The following is a 7,306-nucleotide window of genomic DNA, read 5'->3' on the forward strand; positions in this document are numbered from 1 at the left end:
GAACCCTCAGGCCCCCTGTTACAGCTTTCCTTTAGCAACATTTCTTCTCTTTCTCCTGCCACCTGCTTGCTCTGTGACTCCACATAGATCCCATGCCTCTGAGAGTTATGGAGGACTGGAAATAGGCTCTGAAAGGGAGAAGGGAAGCAAACTGCTATTCAACCAAGGGACATTGTTAGGGGCAATGAGCAAACACTCTGCCACCTAGTTTCTCCATGGTGGTGGTTAGTGTGCCCTGGGCACCTGCCGTTGGTCCTCCAGAGGCATGCTTCTATGACTTAAAGCATGAATCCCCTCTTCCCATCCCACTGAAAGCCTAAGAAAACATGGTTTAGAGTTACCTTTAACAGACAACTTCCCTAGGTAACAGTGGAATTAATTCTTATTCATGATCTTTTTATATCTAATTTAACCCACTAATCAAGACTACCTTTTGCTTAAAGCAGTTGATAAAGAAATTATAGTGTTAATCCCAGTACTCGGGAGGCAGAGGCAGGCAGATTTCTGAGTTCGAGGCCAGCCTGGTCTACAAAGTGAGTTCCAGGACAGCCAGGGCTATACAGAGAAACCCTGTCTCGAAAAACAAAAAAAAAGAAAGAAAGAAATTATAGTGTTTGTGTGTTTGAGTGTCTGCGTGTGTGTGTGTGTGTGTCATTGTATGTGTGTCTGGGTCTGTGTGTCTGTGTGTTCATGTCTGTGTATTGTGTGTTTATGTCTGTGTATTGTGTGTGTATGTATGTATATGTGTGTGTTTGTGTGTCTCTGTGTGTGTCTGTGTGTTTATGCCTGTGTATTGTGTGTATGTATGTATATGTTTATGCTTGTGTGTCTCTGTGTGTGTCTGTGTATGTGGGTCTTTGTGTGTGTGTGTGTGTCTCTATGTGTATGTGTGTCTGTGTGTATGTGTCTTTGTGTGTGTATGTGTCTGTGTGTGTCTTTGTGTCTATTTTTGTGTGTGTCTTTCTATGTCTGTGTCGGTGTCTGTGGGTCTGTCTGTGTGTGTCTTTGGTATTTCTGTGTGTGTGTGTGTGTGTGTGTGTGTGTGTGTGTGTGTGTATACTGTCTTATTATTTTACTTCTTCTGGCACTCTAACACTCTAACCTTTGGAGTCAAGAAGATGAAGAGGGGAGGAGGTGGGGGTGACAGTACTGAAGTACTGCCTTGCTTACGTTTAGAAAAAAATCAACAAGGAAGAAGAAAATAAGAATCAGCCTGTAGAAGTTTAAATGAGAATTGTCCCTGTGTCTCGGGCATCTGAGTACTTGGTCCCCAGGGACAGAGCTCCTTGACAAGGTTTGGGTCATGCAGACTTGCTGGAGGAAGGATGCCATTAGGGACAGTCACTGAGGGGACAAACCTCACACCATTCCCAATTTGCTCTCTCTACTTCATGCTTGCATTTAAAATGTAAATGCTCACCTTCCTTCTCCGGCCACTGCATCATATCCACCACCTGCACCTCCCTCCTCCACCGTGAAGAATTCTAACACGGTGTTTTATCACGGTAACAGAAAAGCAACTAATACACAAACTTTACATCATCTAAGTCAAAGGAAGAGTTCCCAGCCAAAGCGAGTCAGAGAAAATATGATGACCAAGTGCAGGGTGGGATCCTGGATCATACCCTAAAACAGAAAGATGGCCATTAGAGAAAAACTAAGGAGTCCTTAAACACGAACATCACGTAAGCATCACTGTGTCGATAGGTGTTCATTAACTGTGACGAATAGGCCACACTAACGCCAAGCGCTACTTGAAGGTGGAGTTTAGTGAGCACACTATCCCATCACGAGAGAATTTTTGTATATCTGATGCTACCTTTAAAAAGCATTTAAGATTTTGTTTAAATAATTAATAACAATACAAATGTAAATTTGGTTCCTCACAGACAAGAGTTTTTAATTTGAACATATATTGGTGAGGCATAGCTGTCTAAAAGATATGATAAGAAAATAAATACATGCTGCCTCTATATAGCTAATAGCTATAAGATCATATGGAAAAAGACTATTGAAATGCAGTTGTCAAAATAGTAGAAAAATAGCAACCTGTGCATTGTTATTACATCAGCAGATACAAGATTAGCTAGCTATCCAATTAGCTTCCCTAACTTGGAATCACAATAAGTATAAGGAGTGGTTTCAGGTCCCTGTACTACTGAAAGCAGACAGAAAGTATTTTTATCTCCACGAGTGAAAGCACACAGATACTGTTAGTTTTCTTGTGGCTTGTAACGATGCAAGGAAAAGTTAAGATTCAGCTAGAAGCTGTAAAAACCAAAGTGGTCGCTATTCTCTAGTTGGGTTCATAAACTGCTACGCTCTCTGGTCGAGTCAACTGGACAAGCCGAAAGGCTTAAAAGTCACTCATGAGGCAAAAGAGTTTCAAGGAAGCTCTCCTCCTGGAGGCTAGTGTTCTCTACCCATACATTAATTTTTCATTCCCGAGTTCCAGTACCACGCTAGTCTAGAGTATGGATCCACGTGCTCTCTTTCAGTATTTCTCTATAAGTGCTCTGACATGGCTAAAGCCTTCCGCCAGTGTTCAAACGGTCCAAGGGCGTCCTTGACCAAGATCTAGGGTTTAAAATTCAGCAAGATTGTAAAAGCTAAGTCACTCCCTTACACAGGAATTTACCATCACTTAGGAAGAAGGAAGTTTCAGACCAAAGGAGAAACCAGAATAGATACTATAGCAGAGTTACACCCATACACACGTATTTACAATGGCATAAGGGGAAGGTGGACTATACAAGAGACTAAAATAGGAACTGTGGCAAGGACGCGAAGCCCTTGACCCTGGCTTCTAAGATTAGTGAATTTTAGGTGGAGCCCTTGTTGATTCCAGCTGTTATCAATGTATTCTATCCTGGGTGGTTCCCGTTAGACCTTTTGTGTTTGCATTCCTCTGTTTTATGTAAGATTCCAGTTACCTCAATTGTACCTTGCGAATATGTCACCCAACTTCCTTATTGTCCTCTGCATAAAAAGTCTGATGCTCGAGTTGTAAAATTACATTCAGATTCCACACAAACTCTCCTGCGTGTGTCTGTCTGTCATCCATCCACGCTTTGCCCACCCGCGTCGAGAGACCCCGTTCCACGCAGACACAGGGACCCAAAAGGTCTGCGGCAATAAACGTCGTGCACACTTGTATCTGCTCTACCCATCTGCCTCCAGTCCTGCAGTTAAGAACCCTGGAGTCAGGAGGCAGAGGCAGACAGAATCTCTGTGTTTGAAGCCAACCTGGTCTACAGAGTGGATTTCAGGACAGCCAGGGCTACATAGAGAAACCCTATCTCAACAAACAAACAAACAAACAAACAAACAAACAAACCCTGAACTGAAGGAAATGCTACTTACTTGGAGTCTACCAGACCCACGGTCTTTAATTGGAGCCTCTGAGCATGGAGAAACATTTGAACAAATACTGTATGGAGCAAGGACTGCGAGTAGGCAAAGGTCATACGGTGTGCCTCTCTGAAACGTGCAAAGCTTCCTTCTTGCCTGATACCTGTTTCTCCATCTGAGGACCTTGGCTCCATGGCAGAGGAACTGGGGATGAATCTGTGTCTGCTCCCTCCTTGTTAGATGCAACACACATCTCAGCTTCTCTGCACTTCACTTTATATTTGCCTCCTGAACTGAGTAACAAGCTCAACGTTTATTCAGGGGCTTTAGATTGTAGCGCTTCCTTCCTCCATAACTAACTTCTCCACACACTGGACCTACAAAACGGAAACTCACCACACAGTCAAAACTCAGGGTTCTAAAGACTTTACTTGTATAAATACTAATAATCTGTGGTTGGTTTACACCTTATCAATCACAAATACTTCAACATGCCCCTAATGTGGCCTCTAAATTTCTTTCTACCGCCTCCATCACCACTTACAAGTACTAATAGAAAATCTAAGCTATACCATCTGAAAAAATGCATAGCACCCTGGCCCTAAAATACCTGCTCACTAGCCATTTGGCAGTGCCAAATAAAATTCTGTAGGTAAACACTCAGGGTTATCCCCATAACAGCTTTGAGTCTTTACACACACTTTCCTGTTGATGGTATCTGTCATTGCCTCCCTCCCAGAAGGGCAGTGCTGGCCCCACAAATCAGATTTCTATTTACCGAGAACGGAGCCTGGCAACCCTTCGACCACAAGTAATCTAAAAACATTTACCTGTCTAAACCGATCTTCCTCTTGACACACCAGCAGGGTGTTGCCAAACGTGGAAACATTTAATCTCCAGCAATTAAAGTCTAATGAGATGTCCTCAAGCCATCCCTTCTTTTATTTTATTGTGAGCAACTTTGCATAAGCAATTTAATATCATAAAATCTGAAATAGGCTAAATGAATTCTTGGAAGCTGGTTCACACACGTCTATTTGATTCTGACCAGATACTCCAGGCTAATTACTAATGCCTGTGAATGCTGCTGTGTTAAAATATGAATATGTGGGTTTATAAAAGGAGAAGTTGCTTGATCGTTTTCACTCCCTCTAGCACAAGCATGTCTGGGCTTGCTGAGTATCAACGTACTTAAAGCTCACCGGTTTCGCTGCTGCCTTCAACTTGAAATTTGAAAACAGTATTTTTGGGTGGACTTTTTTTCTTTTTCTTACTTTTCTTTGATCCAGACTGGGGACTTGGTAAAAGAACACACACCACATCAGCAACATTCAGTGCTCATTCATTCCTCTTGGCAAGCTTCACGCCAGGGCCAGAAACATTCTTCACGCTGCTTACTGTGCCTGCTGTCTGTCTCTGTAGAGGTGTCAGAGTCGACACGCAAGCACGCAAAGCGAACTGTAGGAATGAAATCAGTTCGGTTAATTTAAGCCCCTTCTCTCTCAAAAAACAATTTTTTTCTCTTCTCCCAAAAGAAATAGAAAAGCACTATAGTTGTCAGGTTTTTGTGAGATTAGAGTTATCTATGCTCTGTGAAGTCACCATAATGATTTACAAGGAACACAGACCAACAACAAGGAAAGGAGTACAGCCAAGGGCTGCAACAAACAGCCTAGAGGCAGTGCCTTCAAATCCCTCAAGCATCTGGGAGCTTTGGGGCCCCGGCCAATGCATGTGAGTGCTTGATCCGCTTATTTCCTCTTCTTTCTTAAATAAAAATAAAGAAAATAGGATTGAAATAAGCCTTTTTTAAAACAAGCTCTAGTTTATAGTTTGTGATTATCTTAAAGTCATGAGTTCTTAACTCGTTGACCTAAGCAAACTTAATTTGAAACCCCATAGAGATACCTACTTTGAAATTCTCCAAGTTAAAAACGTTTTTAAAATCGTTATTCTTTAGCATGATTCTCATTTGATTAAAAGTAAAAGGATCTCATAAGGCCCAAAAGGAGTAAGAAAGAAGATAATCTAAAAATAATGAATAGATATTTTAGTAAGTTCAACTTATGTGTGTCCTAGTCATCTTTAACTGTCCACACAGCACAGCATAACCTAAGAAGGAAGTCTCAACTGAGGGACTGTCCAAATCAAACTGGCCTGTGGCATGTTTGTAGGAATTGCCTTGGTTGTTAATTGATGTGGGAGGGTTCAGCCCACTATGGGTAGAACTGTCCCTAGGCAAGTGGATCTAGGCTATATAAGAAAATACATCTAAGATAAAGCCTTGAGACAAGCCAGCAAAGAGTGCTTATGCCTGGTTTCTTCTTCAAGTTGCTGCTTCAGTTCCTGCCCTAGCTCATCTTAACAATGGACCGTGGCTTATAAGGTGAAATACGCCCTTTGCTTTTGAACATGGCATTTGCAACAGCAACAGATAGGAAATTAGAACATCCAACCTGTTAGTTTTCTGTCACTGTGCCAAATTCTTGACGAAAACAACTGTAAATGAGGATAGACGTATTTGATCCCACGGTTTCTGAGGTCTCGGTCAGTATTCTGTTGGTTTTGTTGTTCTCGGGGATAGTGGTGAGACAGGACATCATGTCAGGAAACATGTGACAGAGCACAAACAGGCAGTTCAACATCCAGAAAAACAAGAGAGAGAGAAACACAGGAGAGGGTGGTTGAGAGTCCAATACTTCCTGCAAAGACCAATCTTTAATGACCTTCAACTAGGCTTCACCTCTTACAGGTCCCACTACTGCCCAGAGCACTCGGACTGATAACCATGCATTTAACATATGGAACTAGTGGAATGCCTTAGACCTAAGCAGTAATACTGAAGTTCCCCTTCATGTCCTACTCAGCTACACTAGACACCTCACTGCTCGTTCTGCTACTACATATCCCCTCATCTGTTTGACCCTTGACCTGATGTTATGCTTTGTATTTGGTCTCTGTAGAGATCCAGTATCATTTCTGAAAAAGAGAATTTGCCACAATTAAGCTAATTGTTTAAACTAGTTGCCTAGCTCAGTCCCAATTTATGTTTGTTGACCCAATGTGATTAATAGCAGCAGCACTTGGTGTCTAGGTGTCTAATCTGAATGATAAATTGTATGAATCTTGCCTAGAAGATCAACAACCAGGATGGTGAAGTGTGTACAGTTAGCTTTCCTTACCACATCAGGGCTATGAGTGTATTTTTATTAGAGCTTATTCCTGGCTTATTTATGTATAAAGTTCCCAACTATACTTTAATTACAAGTCTATCCCATACTGGTGGCCCTGGCAACTATACTCTTTCCTCTTGAACACAAATGTATTCACAGTATCTCTAATAACCAATTCTGCTTTGGGATTTATGATGTGTTGTTTACAAACTCGGGAAGCAATAGGCTTCATTCCTCGAGGTATGTAAATAAAATATTTCATCTGATGCTCCCCTCAAGTGTTTCAAAATTAAAATACAAATCCCTGCATTGTGAAGGAGAAGGTAGAAATACCTTTTTTAAAATTCACTACTAAGGGAAATGATGCCAACAAGCAGGGAGGCAGAGGTTCAAGTAAAGCCTGAACATGGCCTTTGTCTGTCTGTACATCTCTATCTCAAAGAAGCACCCACCTGAGTCTAGGTAGGTGAGTCTTTTTTTTTTTTCAGTAGTTATTTTCTTTATTTAAATTTCAAATTTTATCTGGGCAAGTGTTTTTTAACAACCTGATGATTATTATTATATCTTGCATGGGATGGGGACTCACTATTCACCCTAACCTTCCAGGACAGTTTGTCTCATGGAAATCCAGGCCCATACTTGCTATGTTTTTCTTACCCCCTCTAAACAAAGACCCCAGAGATGCTATTCTAATGAGCATCTTTCCTTTTTGTAAGATGCAACTTTGAGACCCATCAGCCTCTTGTAGACAACTAAGAAAATATAGACATGGGTGTTGTAGC

General features: G+C 41.5%; 1 long non-coding RNA gene across 1 annotated transcript; it reads right to left on the bottom strand.

The window, feature by feature from the left end:
- Positions 1–1,027: 1,027 nt before the first annotated feature.
- Gm41272 lies at positions 1,028–7,024 on the bottom strand. The gene is made up of 3 exons (XR_875040.1): positions 5,808–7,024; positions 4,626–4,809; positions 1,028–1,626 (listed from the first exon to the last, which is right to left on the bottom strand). It is a non-coding gene; the product is annotated as a predicted gene, 41272 (long non-coding RNA).
- Positions 7,025–7,306: the final 282 nt, after the last annotated feature.

This window comes from Mus musculus, chromosome 15 (genome assembly GCF_000001635.26).
Source record: "Mus musculus strain C57BL/6J chromosome 15, GRCm38.p6 C57BL/6J".
Taxonomy (NCBI): domain Eukaryota; kingdom Metazoa; phylum Chordata; class Mammalia; order Rodentia; family Muridae; genus Mus; species Mus musculus.